The following is an 8,285-nucleotide window of genomic DNA, read 5'->3' on the forward strand; positions in this document are numbered from 1 at the left end:
AGATCGTTACTAAGTTGTAAACGAAGGATTGTTAGGAGAACCAAAACAATTTCAAAGAGTATGGTCCAACGCAGCCTCAAGTGCATCCCTTATCTGTTTGTGTGTGTGTGTTCAAGTGGGTTAGACCATCTCCAATGTATTCTCTTATTTCTATCTATAAAATTAGGATTACTCTAAAATAAAAATATATTTTTCTTTAATATATTCCTCTATTTTTATTCATTTTTAATTTTACAACAATTACTTTTTATTTATGAAAATTGAAAATCAACCCTATTTAGTTTTAATTATTATAAGATTTTCATACAATTATAACTTTGTTTATATTAAAGTTTTATTATAAGATTGTTAGGTAAATAAAAAGTGTGATCTTATGTTTATAAAAATGTATTTCCCTACAAAAATAATTGTTTTTGTTATAATTATAAAAGTTTAAAAGTTGAATAACTGTTTTAAAAATAAAAAAAGTAGGCCTCTATAATAGAGGAATGCAAAAAAAAAATTCTCTATAAATAGAGGAAAAATAGTAATCTCTATTTTAGAGGTGGATATAGCAATGGATTGGAGCATTTTTTTCTTTTATTATAGCATTTGGAAATAAATATAGCAATGGGTTGAAGATGCTCTTAGTTTGGATTCGAAAAAGAAATGGATAGACCTCATAGCAGAGCCGGGCTTGGACAGAGTCACGATGTTATCCGTGTAGGGCCCCCACCTAATGGGGCCCCCACCTAATGGGGCCCCCATTTCCTATTTTTCCTTTTGTAGATATGTAATGTTAATATATTAATTTTATGTGTAAAGTCAAACTAAAAAACAAAGTTTTGGTTTGTACTGTACAAAATAAAAAATATAAGTTATTAACATTGGCACAAGTAATTTACAGTAAGTTATTCGAATTTCTGTACTTTATTTTTATTTAAATAATCGTAAATATTATAATAAATTTAAATAAGTAAAAAACATCATTTTTAACTCACTAGAGGAAACTTACTAGAGATAGTCTTTTCAACTTCTCCTCTTCTCTTTACTTTGTAAAAGCAAGCAAGTTCATAAGAAAACGAGAGATTTTTTCTTGTTTTATAGTTTTTTCGATGTTGCTTTTTATTATCAAAGCTACGATAAGTTCATCTTTATTTCGAATAGGGTCCCGAAAATCTCAGGTCCGACTCTGCTTCAGAGGTAAGTTTCTTTGGAGAACTTGGTATTCCTAATGTTAAATATTAGTAACTTGCAAATACAAACATAATCTGAAAGTTACAACTTGTACAACATATTATCCCAAATTCAAATTTCAGAATACCCTTAAATCAAAATTTTGATAAACAATTTAACTGTATTATATCTAAATAATTTGAAAAGTTTTGGAAAAAAATAGAAAAGTTGGTTGTCTTATCATATAAAGAAATTTTGTGTAACCTAATACTTGACAAAGATCAAAATTTATTTATTTATTTTCTTTCATTTCTATGTATTTTAAACTTTAGTGTTGTTTAAACTATCAGTGCATTTTTGTTAAATTTTTCAAGTTTCAACAAACTTTATACAGCTTGACTGAATTGTTTTGTTTTACAAAGAAAATCAGTAAGTCAAAGTGTTTATCTTCGATTTCATATTTTTGTAATCTCTTAATTGACCAGTATTTAAAATAAAAAAATAAGACAAAATAAAATAATTCTTTTTATATTTTTTGTACGCGTATAATATACTACTCCTTTTATTTTTAATATTTGACGGTTTGAAAAACAAATTGTTTCAAATTACATCTAATGAAAAATTTATTAATTTTTTTTATGTTAGACTTTATGTATTTTGCAGCTGGTTTTTCTATTAGTCAGACTATGGTTAAGTATAATTATTATTGATATTTTTATTTAGAAAATTTACATATTAAAAATTGTTTTAGACTGTATATACAATCCTAAAACGTCATCTAATAAAAACGAAAAGAATAATTCGCAAAACATGCGTGTGACAAAAATAGATTTAATAAATGTGTAAATTAAATGAAAAATTATTAAATTAAGATAAAATAATTAATAAATATATATTTTTATTAATATCAAATCATTGAAATTTGACCGTAAAAAATTTAATTGCCCGCGCGAATGCGCGGGTTTGTTTCCTAGTGTTTTATAATAGAAATAATCTTTTATATTCGTTCAGTCTCTCTTGCACTTGATAAATATTTTGCATATTTGATGAAATAACACGTAAAAATTGTAACTGTAAAAACATAAACTATAGATAATCTCTTAATATTTTATTTTTATCAAGTAAAGGTATATTAGTCTAATTTTTAATTTCTATGTCACAAAAGTGCATTTACTTTTTCGGTCGGTTATATAGGAAGAACTTCAGAGTTAAACGTGATTAGTTGGAAAAGTGGACGGATAAGTGACTTATCGAAAAATGATTCGTGAAACTGTGTGAGTGATACCAAAGCATGGAGAAAAGTCACTAAATGATTGAACAATCAATCAAAAATTCTTTCTATGCTCGGAAAATTAACATGGTGGGTCCAGATGCCTAAAGAGAGCGATGTTGGTACCTAGAATGGGCGAATCTGCATGAGCGACTGTCGGACACGGACATGAGAATTACATGCACAATCTTCAGTAAGGATGAAATACGAAAGCCATTGGCGTTGTTAAAGGATCTGGAAAAGTGTAGTTCTTAAAGGCAAATCATTAGACCATGCGCAACAGGGAATCATAAGAGGAGTTCACACGCGTCCCGAGAAAAAAATAGATTATAATATGCTACAGTTATGACTCTGTCTCGCCACGCTCCTTCCGGATGAACCCGGATCATTACTGTTCAGCGGGCCCCACGCCACGTGGCGGCCCGCTATTGGTCAATTTTTTTTTTTTTAAAAACAAAAAAATCAAACGAAAAAATAAAAAAAAAATAATAAAAAAATCAAATTATGAACCCCAACCGGGGGTTCATTAATGCTGGTGCTCTTAAGTTTTTGAAATATAGTCCATAATTTAACTCGACTTATGTAATAAAAAAGTTCGACATGTGATAGGCCATGAATTTTACCCACTTTTATCTATGGTTTATAAGCATTTTAATAACTAATTACTATGTTTTAGAGTCTATTTAGTATATTTATAGGTTCAGGATTGATTTGAAAGAAAGTGATTATTTTGGAGCATTTTGGAGATAAAAAGAGAGAGCATCCGAGCTGACCATCGAGCAAGACCGGAGGTCGACATTCAGAGGAAATAATAGATCGATGCACGCCTTGTGACATTGATCGACAGCGAAGCGCGCATAAGCCCGTTTGGTTCCAGACGACTTAGAACCCAAGACTTCGTCAAATTACAAGATTGCCCCTGGCGAGTTTTAACTTAATATATATAGCTTGCCAATGTGTTTTAGGCAAAGCATGCTTTCTTGTTCTCTTGTTTTCACAGCAAAAATGTTTTCTAGGATTTAGTAAAGTTGGAGAGAAGATCGAGAGAGATTTGTGATTGGAACTCTATTATTTTATATTATATATTTATGCAGTTTTTATACCTTATTTGTTGCTATGAATTGTTTAGCTATGTCTGAGTAGTTCTACTGTTAGGTTTAGGGTTCAAATAGGTTACAAGGGATTAGCCCCAACTGTAGATTACTAGCTGTGATATTCATCAATATGATTGTCATTAATGATTGTTTCTAGATTAGCTAACTAGAACCTTGACCTAGGAGTTGTAGGCACAAGTTAACACTCGAATCTCACCATGAATCCGTCATAATTGAGCTAGGATTGCTAGAGTAAGGCGAAATCTGATCTAGGAAGCCTAGTGAGCATTATTCAACCCGCGCGCAAAGCTTGACTAGAGCATGTCGATCGATATACCTATAGAATAATCGATCGACGGTGCAAAAGGTGTATCGATCGATATTCCTCTAGAATCATCGATCGATACTTTCTAATTGGTCCGACCTACTGTTGAGACCATTAGATCTGGTCAATAGACAAACCAAGAAAGCGAACGCCGATCGGTTTGTTCTCAAGTGATTGAGCTTTATAATATCATGCATACAAAAAACATCTATAGGATTATAATCCTGATTACCTGAATAGAAACCCTAAGTCTAACTATTTCATCTAAGTGTCAAAAACTCAATCAAACCAACCGAGCAACTACCTTGCTCACAACTTGCTATTTACATTTAAACATAATCAACCTAGTTTAATAACTCTAATTAGATTTACTAGGTTCTCTAGATCCTTGTGGATTTGATCCCTAAGTACTACAATTGAACCTCTTATTTGAGAGAGTAATTCATTTCTTAGGATAATTTGAGTGATATCAACATGTGAATAACATAATATGAATTTCAAAGAGAAAGAACTCATATGCAACCACTAGCGAACATTATGAGATTTTCCATGACACCTTCTGAAACAAAAAGAAATCTTAACGCAGACTCATATTTGTGGATACCAAACAAAATATGATCTTTTCATTGAAAAATCAAGTAAAAAGACATATCTCCTATACATTATTTGACATATATATCTCCCAAAAAAATGACATGAATTTGAAAAATTGTGACATGACATCATATAATTATGATATATATACTTTTATAAATTTATATTTTAGGCAATATTTTTAAATATTGTAATAACTAATAACTTGTACATCAACCATTAAAGTAATTTTTATTTGTCAAGATTTTTGAAATATAATAATAACTCATTTTTATTTATGTTTTTGAAATTTGGTATAAATATATACTATATATTTTATCAAAATTATTTGTAAGTGTGTCTTACTAATATAAAACTAAACATTACAAAACAATTTATTTTTGTAAATATATAGTTAATTGACAGAAATTTTATTTAAATTTATCGGTGTATTAAGTAATAAAAATGATTTTTACCAGTTTAACATATTTTAACTAACAACAAATTTTATAGGACTAAAGGCGAATTTTTTATAGCTTTTTACACTTAAAATTAAGACGTTTTTAGTGAAGTTCCATTAACAAGCAAAGTAGCATATATGGAGAGATACGTGATTGAAATACATTTGTATTATACTAAGCAAGCAAGTTCCTAATCATTTATTATTTAAAAATAACAATTAAGTTTTTAGGAGCTTATCATTTCTTTTAATTGGCTTTAGTAGTTTTTTTTTTTTTTTTGCTAAAAATTGGCTTTAGTAGTTTTCAGAAAAGTATAATACAACAGTTAGGAATAACTTTCATTTTTTGTTGGTCCAATTTCGTTTTCATGAAAATCTCAAAGAGGAAATTAGAAGATGAGTTTGGCAAAGCTCGTCTCTCACCATTTATACATCTTGTTTTTCGAAAAGAAATCAAACCTTATATGTGAGCTTTCATCCTCAATTCATTTTCCATGATGGAAGCCGTCTCAAAGCTATACTTAGGTCCATAGTAAGAAACATGAATAAGCGACGAAGAAATTACTCTGACATGCAACACGAATTGAAAAGACGATAATACATATATGAGGAGAGACTGTAACTAGGTTCTATCCTAAAAGATTTGAAGAAAGAAGATAACACTCAGATCCAAAATATATTTGAAACTAATTCAAAACTTATTAATCCAAAAAATGAGTTAGAAACTCACTTTTATCGGAAACAAAACATCAAAAAGAAAAAAAGATATATAAACAAAGGAAGACTTCTACGCTAGGCTGATGGTCAATGTCTAAAAGATTTTACATTAGGTCTGAGCTTCGCTTTCTAGAAAATGCATTTTCTTGCAAATTATAGGATGAAATGCTTATCGAAAGTCATAGAGTGTTGCAAGCAAAGCCGTTTGTTGTGGCCGTGTGCTGTGGAGAGAGATTGTCCATTCAGCATGTCGTACATGTAGAACCGTTCATCGATCCAAATATATGGGTAAAGCTACATCATTCATGGAATCACCGTACATGAAGTTGTTGATCCGTATCGTATATGTTATAAGTACGTAGTAGATCGTCAAATATAATAGAAATAGAGATTATGTTAACGTAAAAGAAAAAGAGATTATGTAATAATGTAATTGATATTTGACAAGTGTTAAAAACAAACAAAATCCAAATGAATTGCCCAAAAAATCGAATTTGAAATAAAATCTAGTTCGCTGAACAATTTGGTCGAGGAAGAGAAAATTTAGTTGTATAAGTTAATATTTTTTTAGAGCATATATAGTATATAGAAATGAACACATAAGAAAACACACACATTTATAAATGAATTTTTAATTTTTATATAAAAAGACATATTTTTAATTTTATATAAAAGACATATTTTAGATTTTTTAAAATTATAATAAATAGAAATAAGAAAATAATAATAAATAAAAAAAATCTATGCAGTTTTAAGATAATTTTAAAGATGAAAAGATACACTTATATATTTATTTTTAAGACCTTCAATTTTGGAAGCAATAAATATATCTTTGGAGAAATTTTAATTTTACATAAAATTTGATACCACTTTTTAAATCTACCTTTAAATGGTAACTATTCCATTAATACCTTAAGTTTATTATAAAAAAATATAAAATTAACCCTCATAAATCATATATAAAATTTTAAGAATTATTTTACAGAAGTTTTTATAAACTCAATCTCACCTCATAAATACTAAGGCCTAAAGTTAAATGTTAATCTATTTTTGATTGCAGTCTATTTAAAAGAAAAAAAATCCAATTTATCGTATTTCGATCAAATTCTCTAAATCTTTTACTATTTATGTTTTCTTTGATTATTTACTTTGCCAAATAAACTAAAGCTGAAAGGCCAATCTTATACAATAAAGTAGGGTATGCTCTCTCATCCTTCCTCCACGTACTCAAGGAGAGTGGAGCTTTTGCCGACACGTGTCAGCACACCAGGCTACTTGCGAAATTATTTTTTCTCCAGCCGGATCTCTTAATTCACTTATTTGAACTGGGCTTTTTTAATTATTTCTGTTAACAAGAGTCCAAAGTGGACCTCTTAAGTTTATTAATGTACTTGGCCCAGACACACCCTTCTCCTTCTCCGCCGGTCTTCATTTTATCAGATCCGTATATTAGCAACGACGATCTCCTTGCTCTTCTGTAACGTTTTCTTCTTCATTCAATCCTGATCATGCTATTAACTCTCTCCTTCAGACCCTCCCACTATGTCGATCTTAAATATCCTCTCCCGATTTCATGGCAAATTCCTAAATTGTTATACTATAAATACATATGAAGACTCTTCCAAATCACAAAGCTTCACCATCTTATTTCTTTGTATATAAACAACAGAGTTTGGATTGTTTTCTCAAAGAAATTTGTAGGTAAGATTCTGAGTATGGAGCATTCGATATATGAATATATGATGTTTCGTTCTTTCTCTCTCTCTCTCTCTCTCTCTCTTTCTCTCTCTCTCTCTCTCTCTCTCTCTCTCTTTTCATTTCGATTATTGTTACTGCTTTGATATTCCTTTGTTTTGTTTGAAGCACTGTCATATGATTATTGATATTCCTTTGTTTTGCATCTCTGGTTCTTTTTTTTTCTCTGGTTCTGTTTTGGAAGTGATATGATTATTGACTTACGTTTTGGATTGTCAGACTTTTCACAATCGTAAAATGCACTGGCTGAGTTTGCATGGGTTGCAAGGCAAAAAAGCAAGTTGTAGCAGGAATGATGCATCATCTGACCCCGGAGTGAAGCCATGGTTGACCTTCAAAGAGTTGCAGGAATTCAAGCCCCTACCATTAATCTTTCCAATCTTGGCTGCAAAAAAAAAAGGTATGACTACAAATGTTACGTTATGTACTCAAGAAATAGATTAATCTTAAGAAATACTTTAATGATGAAGATTTGGTTTTATGGATCAGATGGCCATGACTCTGGATACAGGGAAGTGCAATACGTTTCTTGATCATGTCAAGACCATCTAACAAAGATCTAACTCACTGTTCACTTATGAACTTCAGGAGGTTGTGCATAGTACCTTAGAACATTTGTAATGCCTCTCTCTTTAGTGTTGGCTCAACTTACAAAGTGTATTCTGTTCATTTGCAGGCCCGTCAAAGCCACAAGAGAATTGGAGTGATACGCAAAGATACTACAACAGATAATCAACAAATAGTGGGCCTCTCTTATCCCAAATGCAGCTGTAGAAACTGTGTTACAACTTACAAGGTATCATTACAAAAGCTTCTTACATGTAGTTTCATCTTGAGATCCTAATCAGTTTACTGTAAGTCTGACAATCATTAGTTAGGAAATGATTAGTGTCTTTTTGTTGTCTTGCAGATTTAGCATGGGTTCAAGAGATCGAT

Source organism: Brassica napus, chromosome C9, assembly GCF_020379485.1.
Source record: "Brassica napus cultivar Da-Ae chromosome C9, Da-Ae, whole genome shotgun sequence".
NCBI classification, from domain to species: Eukaryota; Viridiplantae; Streptophyta; class Magnoliopsida; order Brassicales; family Brassicaceae; genus Brassica; species Brassica napus.